This window comes from Dermochelys coriacea, chromosome 5 (assembly GCF_009764565.3).
Source record: "Dermochelys coriacea isolate rDerCor1 chromosome 5, rDerCor1.pri.v4, whole genome shotgun sequence".
Classification (NCBI taxonomy): domain Eukaryota; kingdom Metazoa; phylum Chordata; order Testudines; family Dermochelyidae; genus Dermochelys; species Dermochelys coriacea.
This window is the reverse complement of record NC_050072.1, coordinates 102731801-102746578: the sequence shown is the minus strand read 5'-3', so window position 1 is coordinate 102746578 and position 14778 is coordinate 102731801. Positions and strand designations below refer to the sequence as shown.

Here is a 14778-nt window from a genome sequence, read left to right as displayed (position 1 = left end):
GCTCAGGGAAATAGAAGATGAAATAAGAAGCGACTCTAGGTCCAGTCCAAAGCTCATTAAAATCAAAGACAAAATGATACCTTCACACTTTGATTGGCTTTGGATCAGGCCCTCTCTGCCTTCAGATGAAAATTTCTTGGTTTCAGCTCACAGCACCCGTCACTAGGGAAAGCAACAGATTACTGGAAAACCCAGCCAGACACGCAAAAAGATCCAAAAATCCATAATCTACTTGGCAGAACAGTAGACTTTGTAAATCTATGGCTGGTGTGGTTGGTTTGTTTTCAGAAAGCATTTCAGGCTTTTCATATTATACCCTGAATCTCAGCTACTGGCACTGATGAGGACTGAAGGATCATGTTCAGTATGGGGTGGGGGTGCCTCTCTCTGCTGAGATCAGTAGTAAAGGATTTTCAAGGAATAACTTTGGAGTTTGTCTCTTGGAACCATGGCAACTAGCATTTCTTCCTGTAAAATAATTTCTTGTCTCTCAGTCAGCCATTACATGTCCCCTTCAAACTCTGAAGTTGATTCTCTTTAACAAAAAACAAAACCTGCTACAGAAAGTAAATCCTCCATTGGTTATTCTTAATGCTAAAGCCTGAATTAATCAATTGAACATTACTTGCTAACAGCTGAATAATAAGCCACAGACCAGCCCTTGCACTATGGTCCCTCATTCTTTCCCCTAGATTACCATGATTAAGTCTGAAATAAATGTAGACATTCTTGGTGAATGACTGTTTGTCTTTTTAATTAGAATCTGACTGTAGATGGGAAACAGTATTCAAAGGTTACACTGGATGCTTTGTTGTCTAGTTTGAGGATCATTAACACTGTTATTTCCCTTTTTTGAAGGCATATGAAGGGGCCAAAGGTTATTTGCACGTTTTCTGTTCTTCAGTTAGTCAACTTGTGTAATTACCAATAGCTTCCCAAAGTAAGGGCCATATTGTGCCCTCAACCTATGTGACAGGTTTCAGAGTAGCAGCCGTGTTAGTCTGTATTCGCAAAAAGAAAAGGAGTACCGGTGGCACCTTAGAGACTAACAAATTTATTAGAGCATAAGCTTTCGTGAGCTATGTGAACAATTTCCATCAGCATCAACATACCACTTGTGCAAGGAAAGAAGGGCCTTGTATGGCCCTAAAAGTTGAAAACTGAGTCTGTAGCAAAGAATTGATAAAGACTGGTACAGTCTGAGCAAGAGACCAGACACACAGCACAGAAGGCCAATCTCCTTTCTTGTTCCTGTGTACTGTGGCTTTAAATGTAATGGAGTCTCCATGCCTGCTGCAGGACAGTCTTTGAGGCATCTGCCATTTTGTGTTTCATGTCACATGCAGAAAGTTACAAAGGAAATCACTATGCTCTCTCATGAAGGTTTTATGTTTTTTTATTTCCTTGTTTTCCTTAATCTGAAATAAAAAATTGTCTAGAGTGAAAATTACATATTTTGCACTGTTAGGTAAAGACCCTTTCCCCACAGCCACAGTTTCAGACACTCCACATGCACCCAATCACAGTTTCAAAGATGCCACCCTGGCCCCTTTTGAGACTCACCTAAAATGAGTCTCCTAACCAGAGCACCCAGTCTTTAATCTCACTCCTCCATGCTGGATGACCCTGCCCCTCACCTCATCTCCCCATCCAGTTCACTCTCTGGGTGGTCTGCCCAGTTAACACATCCCAGTGGATGTTAGCTGAGTGGCCACTGTCATCATCTTTGAATCTTCCATCTCCTCCTCCCCATGTATAAAGGCTTAACAAATTCTGTTTTGCTTCTTTCTCCACAACATTTTGAAAATCCAACCCTTTCCCCAACTGCTAAGACGCTTGTCCATGGTTATCTATCAGTTTGGTTACTGCAGCATCCTCCTCTTTGGCCTTCCCAATATTACCCTTCTCACTTCCCTGCAATCCAGTCAAAGCTCAAGTGCTAAAACTATCTTCCTCATCCAGCCACCAGATGACACCACTTTTCCTTCAGTTGCTCCCTTTGCCAACCATTGCTTCTTTCAAAATGGTAGGGCCTTGAAAGTAATCTCATTTCTTATCGTGTCCTCCTTTGCCCCTCCAGGCAGCTTGCCAACACTATCACCCTTTTCATTTCCTTTTTCCCTCTGCTGTCTTCTTTTATGCTGCCTTCCAAGCATAGACCGACATGCCATTTCCAGCATACCAGAACCCCACGTGTTGTCATCCAAATCCCGTATGAAGAATCTCTCTAGCTACAAAGCCCATAAACACTAAACCAGGTCAGTCAAAAGTCTTTTCGTCCCCCATGTTACCTAGTTGAAGAATGGGGAGGTGAGGAGTGGTATACTAGCTTAACAACTTTTTCTGGGTCTCCCCAGTACATCTTGCCTTATCCGTGTCTATCTTTTAGATTGTAAGCTCCTTGGGACAGGAGTTTTATATTTTTTCCCCTCATGCCCCACTAAGCACATCTCTGGCACTTATATAATAGTCTGTTAATTCTGTTCCAAGGGCCATCATAGGAACTAGGCAGACAGATGAGACAGTGTTACTCAGAATTTGACATTCCTGCATGTTACCCCAGAAGTTTACTGTACGGCAGTCAGCAATTTTGTATGGTTTTCAGCTGGCTGTGGCTGAACAAACATTGCATAGATAGGAAAAAATCTTAGGCCCTGAGAGACAAGGCCAAATAACAAAACTGCAAACTTGCAGTTATGTTATCAGAATGGGAGGACAGAATAAGAAGTGAATGTACTGTGAGAATAGAAGGAATGTTTGGATGGCTGACCTTGGTCTTGAGCGCTTCTGATATGTAAGATATTATTATGACTACTCATTATCTCTTATTAAAACATTTCTAGTTTTGCTGAAAGCAGAAGAATTGGTGACCTATTAGGGGTTACTATGGTGACCCACTAGGAGTCACTATAGGTTATGTGCTTTGTTTGAAGTTAACTATAAAAGATTAGGTGAAAGAATTTGCTTTGGACCAGTCCAAGGAAGTTTTCTTTAGGCAAGGATCTGACAGCTGAGTTCCCCAGCGGCTAAATGGAAGGTGAGCCCCCCCTGAAGACCAGCTGCTGAGCCCTTGGAACCATTTCAGACTTTTTGGGTAGCTATACATGTTTTTAAGTGCTTTAACCCTACTGTGACAACATGTGTGCACCTAAAATCTAATAAAAAAGTAAAAAGAAAAGGAGTACTTGTGGCACCTTAGAGACTAACAAATTTATTAGAGCATAAGCTTTCGTGAGCTACAGCTCACTTCATCGGATGCATTTGGTGGAAAAAACAGAGGAGAGATTTATATACACTCACAGAGAACATGAAACAATGGGTTTATCATACACACTGTAAGGAGAGTGATCACTTAAGATAAGCCATCACCAGCAGCAGGGGGGGGAAAGGAGGAAAACCTTTCATGGTGACAAGCAAGGTAGGCTAATTCCAGCAGTTAACAAGAATATCAGAAGAACAGTGGGGGGTGGGGGGGGGGGAGAAATACCATGGGGAAATAGTTTTACTTTGTGTAATGACTCATCCATTCCCAGTCTCTATTCAAGCCCAAGTTAATTGTATCCAGTTTGCAAATAAAAAAGTAGTTTTAGATGAAAGCATTCTTGCTTGTATCTATTATTTAATCAGACAAATAAGCTGTGTCTCCACTGATTTATTCTTGGTAATGCCTAGAGAGAAACAGTAACTTTACCACTGCTTTGGGTTCTGAAAACCCCGGATAACAACAGATGGGAGGTAAAAGTAGTGTCAGGAGCAACCTGACACCTTCTTCGCTTCCTGACAATAGTGGCAGCACTAGGAGACTTGTTAGGTAGCAGCAGCACAAAGCAACAGCATGAGTAGAATTTAGGTGATGAGAACTTGCCATGGTAAGTTCTGAATGTGTAGGGGTCTTAACCCCAGTATAGTGGCAAGTTCTAACACATTTTTTTATTACAGTGGTCATGGTTAATATTTTCCAGTTTCACCTTATATTGCGGTACCTCAGCATTTGCAGTATTCCCTATATTTTATATCTTGTCTATTTCAAACATTTCTTAAAGCGTCTGGAGCCAAGGATAGGGGCTTAAATTATAAAATGAAAAACAAAAATAGTATAGGAAATAACTCGGAAATTCTGCAATTACTGAGGTAACATTAGTTAGTTATCTAAGACAATTGTCAAGTTTTTATGCTCAGCCTCTATACTTCTGCTTAGAGGAGGGGAACAATATCATACTTTATTATTCACATTCCCCACCCCACGGTTTATATTAAATATAGAAATACTAGTTATTTAAACACCTTCACTTGTGATCTCAAAGAGCTTTACAAAGTTTAATAAATTATGCCTCTCAACTACCCTGCTTACTAGATGAAATGTACCTAGTCTGTAAGGTGCGCTAAGGATGATGTTTTGAGATCACAAAGTGCAGCCACCTCATGGGTGTAACATAACAGTTATTTAACAATGCAAAGCAAAACTACATGACAGTTTAGGACAATAATTGAAGGAGAATGTTGTACCTAACTAAAACCAAAGGAGAATTTTGAAAGGTAAAATATAAATTACCTGAGACGAGAACTTGCCACTATGCTGGGGTTAACACCCCTACACATTCAGAACTTACCAGGGACCCCTAATAATTTAAAAATGACCAGAACCTATCTAAAAGATAGCATCCCCAACCCCACAACGCCCTTTACCCCAGTACTGATTCAGAGGAAATTTGTTACCTATAGAATCACCAGCATTACTTTCTGCAGAAAATGGGTGTTCACTGGAGGTCTTAAAATACTGTTTAAAGATTTGCTATACTCACTCTGGGACCAACTAGTAGCAAAAACAAACAAACAAAAAAAACCCCCCTCTCATATCCATGAAGCCAGTGACAGATTAAATAACTGTTGTTATATATACCATCCGTGCTACAAATAAATGTAACTCTGCATAATACTTCATACACCATGCTATTCTTGTTTTAGACCTTAAAAATCACACACAATTGAAGACTAGTTTTTAAACTTGAATTTCAATGTGATTTTTGGGGCTGCTATTGCAATGCCTGGTACAGGTAGAAACCAGTGCTTTCACGTAAGTTGAGACCTGCATGGATGCAAAATTTGGATCTGCATCCATCCGTAATCCACAAACATGGTCGGTGGATGTCTGCAGATTTGCAGGACTCTACATGTAAGATTCATAGTATCTCAACCAGTAACAGCTGTGGTAATGCTGTCTACTAAAATGTCAGAATTGCAGTAGAATAAACCAAGATGCTAAGCAGAAAGAACTAGTTTTTAAATCATAGCTATTCTCTAAATTATTAAAATTTCTTCAATTTGGTTTTTACATCTCAATAGTCCCACCAAAAAAACAAAACAAAACATAAAACAAAAAACAAACTCCACAACCAGCACAAATAATGTCTCAATCAATGAAGACAATATCAGAGAAACAAAATCTCCCCTTACTTTCTTTGGACCATTACAGGTAAGCGGTTCCCTTGTCAGGGCTCAACGCTAAGAATTCAATACCTTGCAGGATTGGGGCCTTTATGAACCCAGTCCCATAGCGGTTCTATAATAGTGGATCCTGCACCTATGCAGAGCTCCATCAACTTCAACTGGGCTCTGTGAGAGTGCAGGGATTCATCTGCCTGGGGCAATTTGCAGGATTAAGGCCTAAAATAACAACAGAATGGGAGCAGCCTTTCAGATTTTGATGGGAGAGGGAACCAAAACAAAGACCCAAATATTTGTTGTTTAACTTTTTTAACTGCTCAGTATTTCCACATTGTTTACATACAAATACTGGAAGTGATTTTGTCACCTGCTTTTGATGTTTTGAAAATCCTGTGGTGGGAGCAGCATAAGTATTTGCAGCATGAGTACATTTAAAAAAACCTGTGATCAGAAAGAACAAAAAAGATTCAATTATGCTTTCCAGGGCAATGGATATTTGGTATCTTTTAACTATGGATTAGCAGGTTGAGAACAAGAGAAAAATAAGTCATACACTCAAATACTAGGAGAAAAAACAGGTTTCAGAGTAGCAGCCACGTTAGTCTGTATTCGCAAAAAGAGCAGGGCTAGAAAAGAAACCCTGGGAGTAATGACAGGTTTCAGAGTAGCAGCTGTGTTAGTCTGTATTCGCAAAAAGAAAAGGAGCACCTGTGGCACCTTAGAGACTAAAATTTATTTGACCATAAGCTTTCGTGAGCTACAGCTCACTTCATCGGATGCATTCAGTGGAAAATACAGTGGGGAGATTTCTATACACAGAGAACATGAAACAATGGGTGTTATCACACAAACTGTAAGGAGAGTGATCACTTAAGATGAGCTATTACCAGCGGGGAGGGGGGGAGAGAAAACCTTTTGTAGTGGTAATCAAGGTGGGCCATTTCCAGCAGTTGACAAGAACGTCTGAGGAACAGTGGGGGGAAGAGGGGGGACGACTAACATGGGGAAATAGTTTTACTTTGTGTAATGACCCATCCACTCCCAGTCTCTATTCAAGCCAGAAGAGTACCCAGAAGTCACCTACTACAGGACAGGCCCAACAAAGAAAATAACAGAACGCCACTAGCCATCACCTTCAGCCCCCAATTAAAACCTCTCCAATGCATCATCAGGGATCTACAACCTATCCTGAAGGATGACCCATCACTCTCATAGATCTTGGGAGACAGGCCAGTCCTTGCTTACAGACAGCCCCCCAACCTGAAGCAAATACTCACCAGAAACCACACACCACACAACAGAACCACTAACCCAGGAACCTATCCTTGCAACAAAGCCCGTTGCCAACTGTATCCACATATCTATTCAGGGGACACCATTATAGGGCCTAATCACATCAGCCACACTATCAGAGGCTTGTTCACCTGCGCATCTACCAATGTGATCTATGCCATCATGTGCCAGCAATGCCCCTCTGCCATGTACATTGGTCAAACTGGACAGTCTCTATGTAAAAGAATAAATGGACACAAATCAGACGTCAAGAATTATAACATTCAAAAACAAGTCGGAGAACAATTCAATGTCTCTGGTCACTCGATTACAGACCTAAGAGTGTCTATTCTTCAACAAAAAAACTTCAAAAACAGACTCCAATGAGAGACTGCTGAATTGGAATTAATTTGCAAACTGGATACAATTAACTTAGGCTCGAATAGAGACTGGGAATGGATGGGTCATTACACAAAGTAAAACTATTTCCCCATGTTATTTCCTCCCCCACTCCCCACTGTTCCTCAGACATTCTTGTCAACTGCTGGAAATGGCCCACCTTGATAACCACTACAAAAAGGTTTTATTCCTCCCCTCTCCCCCCTCCTGCTGGTAATAGCTCATCTTAAGTGATCACTCTCCTTACAGTGTGTATGATAACACCCATTGTTTCATGTTCTCTGTGTACAGAAATCCCCCCACTGTATTTTCCACTGAATGCATCCGATGAAGTGAGCTGTAGCTCATGAAAGCTTATGCTCAAATAATTTTCTTCCTGGGAGTAATGTACAGTAACTGGCCCCATTTCACTCCACTGCCCAGGGGTGGCAGGTTTGTATAATTTTTGGTAGTGCCCAGAATGTGTTTAGTCCCCCCTTCCGAGCCCTGTAAGCTGATATATATTTTATTAAATAATGTAAAAATGGACCGGAAATAAAGATTCCCTTTATTGCACAATATCACTATCGTAAGAAAAAATGATTTAACTAAGAATATCAACCTTATTAATACTCTTTTGAATATGGAAACAACCAAGCACTCTGATCAACAACCCTCAAAAGCAAATACTTTCTTAAATTAAAACAAATATAGGGTTAGGGTTGTTGATTGTGAGCGGTCCTACAAATCAAGAATTTGTTGCTGGGATAAAATGAAGCTACAACGCGCCGGCGCCACAAGATTTCAAGGGTCAATTAAAAGTGGAAAGCCAGAAGCAGCACTCGCCTGCTTCAATATATGATATTTTGTTGTACCTGTTGTGACGAACTGGGAATACTGTGTGGGTGCCTAAGTTTCCCCTATGCATTTCTTAAGGATCTAGGTGGTGGGATAAGGGTGTCTGATTGTTGTAGAGCCCTAGAGAGCCAGTGTGATGCTGTCTGCCACACCATGCACCTCCTGCAGCTAGTCCGCCTGGGCGGGGCTCCTGGGGAAGCCAGAGGGCCCTGCACCCCAACTCCACTGTCAGACGTGACTCTCAGCCAGCCAGTAAAACAGAAGGAACACAGTATAAAACAGAGCTTGTTGTAGGTACAGAAAACAGGACCCCTCAGTCAGTTCCAACTTGAGGGGTGGGGAGCCCAGGCCCAAGTTCTGGGCCTCTCCCAGTTTCTCCAGCCAGCTCCAAACTGACACTGCCTCCGGCCCCTTCTCTGACCTTTGTGTCTTTTCTGGACAAGGCGGCCCTGATCTCTTTGTTCTCCAACACTTTCAGTTGGCACTTTGCAGGGGAGGGGCCCAGGCCATCAGTTGCCAGGAGACAGAGTGTCGGCCATTCTCTCCGTAGACAGCATCACACTGGCTCTCTAGGGCTCTACAACAGTCAGTCAGTCAGACACCCTTATCCCACTACCTAGATCCTTAAGAAGTGCAAAGAGGAAACTGAGGCACCCACACAGTATTCAGAGAAAACATTAAGAACATTCCCACTTCATAACACCTGTACACAAGCAATTATATACTTTAAAGGGTGTAAAATAATCAAGTATTGTGCTAAACATGATCATACCCTAAACTGATGGTCAAATTTAAGTTGCGCGTTCTCTCCCTCAGGTGAGGGCTCAGGGGTGGGGCTGGGGATGCAGGGTTCACACTGAGGAGGGGGCTCAGGGCTAGGACTCAGGGTTGGGGTGCTGGGGGCACAGGCTCTGGGATGGGGCAAGGCTGGGGTCGAAGAGTTTGGGGGTGCAGACAGGCTGCCCCTGGGCTAGGGTCTAGAGAGGACTCCTTAGACAATTGTGTTCTTCTCCGGACAGGAACTGTGTCTTCATATGTGGTTGCAGAGCACATAGTACAACCCAGCCCCAATTCTGATTGGGGCCTGTGGGCACAACACCAACAAACTACACATTATGTGATGTGAAATAAGCAGAGGCATCCAGTAGTAGCCTAGCCACATTAACTCCAAACTTATCAGCCAGGCCCAGAGAAAGAGCAGCTAGCAGTAGTCTGAGACTAGGCTATGGTTGATACAGGCAGAATGCCTCCCAAATGACACAGGTTCCAAAATTTAGCCTGGAGCCAAAGACTGGATTTTGGGACTCAGGCAGCTCCCTACTGCCCACCCTTTTCCTGCTTTTATTTCCATAGAAACAAACTAAATCAGTGAAAATAAAAAGAAAAGGAGTACTTGTGGCACCTTAGAGACTAACAAATTTATTAGAGCATAAGCTTTCGTGAGCTACAGCTCACTTCATCGGATGCATTTGGTGGAAAAAACAGAGGAGAGATTTATATACACACACACAGAGAACATGAAACAATGGTTTATCATACACACTGTAAGGAGAGTGATCACTTAAGATAAGCCATCACCAACAGCAGGGGCGGGAAGGAGGAAAACCTTTCATGGTGACAAGCAGGTAGGCTAATTCCAGCAGTTAACAAGAATATCAGAGGAACAGTGGGGGGTGGGGTGGGAGGGAGAAATACCATGGGGAAATAGGTTTCAGAGTAGCAGCCGTGTTAGTCTGTATTCGCAAAAAGAAAAGGAGTACTTGTGGCACCTTAGAGACTAACAAATTTATTAGAGCATAAGCTTTCGTGAGCTACAGCTCACTTCATCGGATGCATTTGGTGGAAAAAACAGAGGAGAGATTTATATACACACACACAGAGAACATGAAACAATGGTTTATCATACACACTGTAAGGAGAGTGATCACTTAAGATAAGCCATCACCAACAGCAGGGGGAGGAAGGAGGAAAACCTTTCATGGTGACAAGCAGGTAGGCTAATTCCAGCAGTTAACAAGAATATCAGAGGAACAGTGGGGGGTGGGGTGGGGGGGAGAAATACCATGGGGAAATAGTTTTACTTTGTGTAATGACTCATCCATTCCCAGTCTCTATTCAAGCCTAAGTTAATTGTATCCAGTTTGCAAATTAATTCCAATTCAGCAGTCTCTCGTTGGAGTCTGTTTTTGAAGCTTTTTTGTTGAAGTATAGCCACTCTTAGGTCTGTGATCGAGTGACCAGAGAGATTGAAGTGTTCTCCAACTGGTTTTTGAATGTTATAATTCTTGACGTCTGATTTGTGTCCATTCATTCTTTTACGTAGAGACTGTCCAGTTTGGCCAATGTACATGGCAGAGGGGCATTGCTGGCACATGATGGCATATATCACATTGGTAGATGCGCAGGTGAACGAGCCTCTGATAGTGTGGCTGATGTGATTAGGCCCTATGATGGTGTCCCCTGAATAGATATGTGGAAAGAGTTGGCAACGGGCTTTGTTGCAAGGATAGGTTCCTGGGTTAGTGGTTCTGTTGTGTGGTGTGTGGTTGCTGGTGAGTATTTGCTTCAGATTGGGGGGCTGTCTGTAAGCAAGGACTGGTCTGTCTCCCAAGATCTGAGAGAGCGATGGCTCGTCCTTCAGGATAGGTTGTAGATCCTTGATGATGCGTTTGAGAGGTTTTAGTTGGGGGCTGAAGGTGATGGCTAGTGGCGTTCTGTTGTTTTCTTTGTTGGGCCTGTCCTGTAGTAGGTGACTTCTGGGTACTCTTCTGGCTCTGTCAATCTGTTTCTTCACTTCAGCAGGTGGGTATTGTAGTTGTAGGAATGCATGATAGAGATCTTGTAGGTGTTTGTCTCTGTCTGAGGGGTTGGAGCAAATGCGGTTATATCGTAGCGCTTGGCTGTAGACAATGGATCAAGTGGTATGATCTGGATGAAAGCTAGAGGCATGTAGGTAGGAATAGCGGTCAGTAGGTTTCCGATATAGGGTGGTGTTTATGTGACCATCGCTTATTAGCACCGTAGTGTCCAGGAAGTGGATCTCTTGTGTGGACTGGTCCAGGCTGAGGTTGATGGTGGGATGGAAATTGTTGAAATCATGGTGGAATTCCTCAAGAGCTTCTTTTCCATGGGTCCAGATGATGAAGATGTCATCAATGTAGCGCAAGTAGAGTAGGGGCATTAGGGGACGAGAGCTGAGGAAGCGTTGTTCTAAGTCAGCCATAAAAATGTTGGCATACTGTGGGGCCATGCGGGTACCCATCACAGTGCCGCTGATTTGAAGGTATACATTGTCACCAAATGTGAAATAGTTATGGGTCAGGACAAAGTCACAAAGTTCTGCCACCAGGTTAGCCGTGACAGTATCGGGGATACTGTTCCTGACGGCTTGTAGTCCATCTTTGTGTGGAATGTTGGTGTAGAGGGCTTCTACATCCATAGTGGCTAGGATGGTGTTTTTAGGAAGATCACCAATGGACTGTAGTTTCCTCAGGAAATCGGTGGTGTCTCGAAGATAGCTGGGAGTGCTGGTAACGAAGGGCCTGAGGAGGGAGTCTACATAGCCAGACAATCCTGCTGTCAGGGTGCCAATGCCTGAGATGATGGGGCGTCCAGGATTTCCAGGTTTATGGATCTTGGGTAGCAGATAGAATACCCCAGGTCGGGGCTCCAGGGGTGTGTCTGTGCGGATTTGTTCTTGTGCTTTTTCAGGGAGTTTCTTGAGCAAATGCTGTAGTTTCTTTTGGTAACTCTCAGTGGGATCAGAGGGTAATGGCTTGTAGAAAGTGGTGTTGGAGAGCTGCCTAGTAGCCTCTTGTTCATACTCCGACCTATTCATGATGACGACAGCACCTCCTTTGTCAGCCTTTTTGATTATGATGTCAGAGTTGTTTCTGAGGCTGTGGATGGCACTGTGTTCTGCATGGCTGAGGTTATGGGGTAAGCGATGCTGCTTTTCCACAATTTCAGCTCGTGCACGTCGGCGGAAGCAGTCTATGTAGAAATCCAGGCTGCTGTTTCGACCTTCGGCACACACCACACAACAGAACCACTAACCCAGGAACCTATCCTTGCAACAAAGCCCATTGCCAACTCTGTCCACATATCTATTCAGGGGATACCATCATAGGGCCTAATCACATCAGCCACACTATCAGAGGCTCGTTCACCTGCGCATCTACCAATGTGATATATGCCATCATGTGCCAGCAATGCCCCTCTGCCATGTACATTGGCCAAACTGGACAGTCTCTACGTAAAAGAATGAATGGACACAAATCAGACGTCAAGAATTATAACATTCAAAAACCAGTTGGAGAACACTTCAATCTCTCTGGTCACTCGATCACAGACCTAAGAGTGGCTATACTTCAACAAAAAAGCTTCAAAAACAGACTCCAACGAGAGACTGCTGAATTGGAATTAATTTGCAAACTGGATACAATTAACTTAGGCTTGAATAGAGACTGGGAATGGATGAGTCATTACACAAAGTAAAACTATTTCCCCATGTTTCAGAGTAGCAGCCGTGTTAGTCTGTATTCGCAAAAAGAAAAGGAGTACTTGTGGCACCTTAGAGACTAACAAATTTATTAGAGCATAAGCTTTCGTGAGCTACAGCTCACTTCATCGGATGCATTTGGTGGAAAAAACAGAGGAGAGATTTATATACACACACACAGAGAACATGAAACAATGGGTTTATCATACACACTGTAAGGAGAGTGATCACTTAAGATAAGCCATCACCAACAGCAGGGGGGGGAAGGAGGAAAACCTTTCATGGTGACAAGCAGGTAGGCTAATTCCAGCAGTTAACAAGAATATCAGAGGAACAGTGGGGGGTGGGGTGGGAGGGAGAAATACCATGGGGAAATTTCTCCCCCCCACCCCACCCCCCACTGTTCCTCTGATATTCTTGTTAACTGCTGGAATTAGCCTACCTGCTTGTCACCATGAAAGGTTTTCCTCCTTCCCGCCCCTGCTGTTGGTGATGGCTTATCTTAAGTGATCACTCTCCTTACAGTGTGTATGATAAACCATTGTTTCATGTTCTCTGTGTGTGTGTATATAAATCTCTCCTCTGTTTTTTCCACCAAATGCATCCGATGAAGTGAGCTGTAGCTCACGAAAGCTTATGCTCTAATAAATTTGTTAGTCTCTAAGGTGCCACAAGTACTCCTTTTCTTTTTGCGAATACAGACTAACACGGCTGCTACTCTGAAACCAGTGAAAATAAAGTAAGGGCTTCTGAAAGCTGATGCATTAAAAACAGTGCTCGCTTACCTAATTTTGCAGAAAGGAAATAGCTGAATACAAAGCTCTCTGCTATCAGATTCATCTACCTGTGTAGCTGTGAAAATGCTAGCTTCTTAAATGCAGTCTGTAGTTAAGTCTCTTTGGCATTCATTAAAGAATTCATTAGAAAAAGGCAGCTTTCATTAAGCTGTTAGAAAGTGTCAGACCTCAAAGCACGATCAGCAATGAGAGTTCGTTATCACAAATTCTGATAATGCATAATTATTTCCTGCTTGTTTCACTGGTGTAATGTGTTGACACATGATATCCTGTGGGGAGTTTGCTTTCTCTTGAAACTCAAATACCCTCCAGCCTATGCAGTTCAATTAAAGGTTTCAGAGTAGCGGCTGTGTTTGTCTGTATTCACAAAAAGAAAAGGAGTACTTGTGGCACCTTAGAGACTAACAAATTTATTTGACTCAGTTTTGTTTTCCCTTACTTCTGGACTCTTAATTATAATTACTCCAACAAGAGCAAACCACCACTGAGGATGTGAGTGCCCAAGGGAGAGAGCTATGAAAGACGTAATGTCAAAAAGTATTTTAATTGTAAAAGTCCCAAGTTTAAAAAGGGAAGGAGACCCCAAATGCAGAATGCACAAAGTATATTTCCTCCTTCCTCTTCTTATTTCTGAAAGTAGAGACTTGGGCACTTCCTTATCTTGCCTCAGTTTTCTTTGAACCCAGAAGAAGTCAGCACGGTTCACTGAGGATCTCCATTTTAAGTCATGAATGAGAACACAAAGGCTTGGGAGTGTTGATATTTATATCCTCATTCTGCACCAGCTAGTGACAATAATGAAGCATTGCAACTTCTCATTGAGGCGTGGAAACGGCCCACTATTTCTTTGTGTTTTGTTTGTGTCAACTCTGCTTTGTTGTTCTGGTTTACGGGGAGGTAGTTGGTGGTAGTTCCTTCCCCCCCCCCCCCACAGCAAGCAGGAGTCTTGGGGAGCAGCTCCAAGGCAGAGGGCAGAAGCAGCACATGGCAGTGGGGGGAACTTAAGGGAGCGGGGAGCTGACAGTGGGGCTGCTGGTCCACCCTGGTTCCAACCACCCCCCAGCTAGTTGCAAAAGGCTGCTCTTCCTGCAAGCAGTGGACAAAACAGGCAGCTGCCAAATGACATTAGAAGGGAGCATTGCACAACTTTAAACGAGCATGTTCCCTAATTGATGAGCAACGTAACAACAAAACAACGTTAACTGTGATGACTATCTTTTGTGATTGGAACTTTATAAATCAAATTAATAAGATTTTTAAATAAAGTCTCCCTTTCTTTATACTTAGAATAGACTGCTGTCTTCTTCCTTTCCTTCCTTGCTGATTTTAGACAGCCAACACCTCCGATGCCACACCTGCAATACCAAGACTCAGTAGTACCATATGTTCAGAGGTGGGGAAAATAAAACACACACACTGAGGTTTATTATGAGTTTAATGATTTAAAAGGAGAAAAAGAGTTCCAACCTCTAAATGTTATACTGGATATCAGCAGAGTGGGAATCCTTTTCAGCTAATCAAATGCCT

The 14778-nt window shown here is 42.9% G+C and overlaps 1 long non-coding RNA gene across 1 annotated transcript; it reads right to left on the bottom strand.

The window, feature by feature from the left end:
* Nucleotides 1-1085: 1085 nt before the first annotated feature.
* Nucleotides 1086-13562, bottom strand: LOC122460413. Its single transcript, XR_006281698.1, has 3 exons — nt 13240-13562; nt 5813-5886; nt 1086-1418 (listed from the first exon to the last, which is right to left on the bottom strand). It is a non-coding gene; the product is annotated as an uncharacterized LOC122460413 (long non-coding RNA).
* Between the last annotated feature and the right edge of the window lie 1216 nt (nt 13563-14778).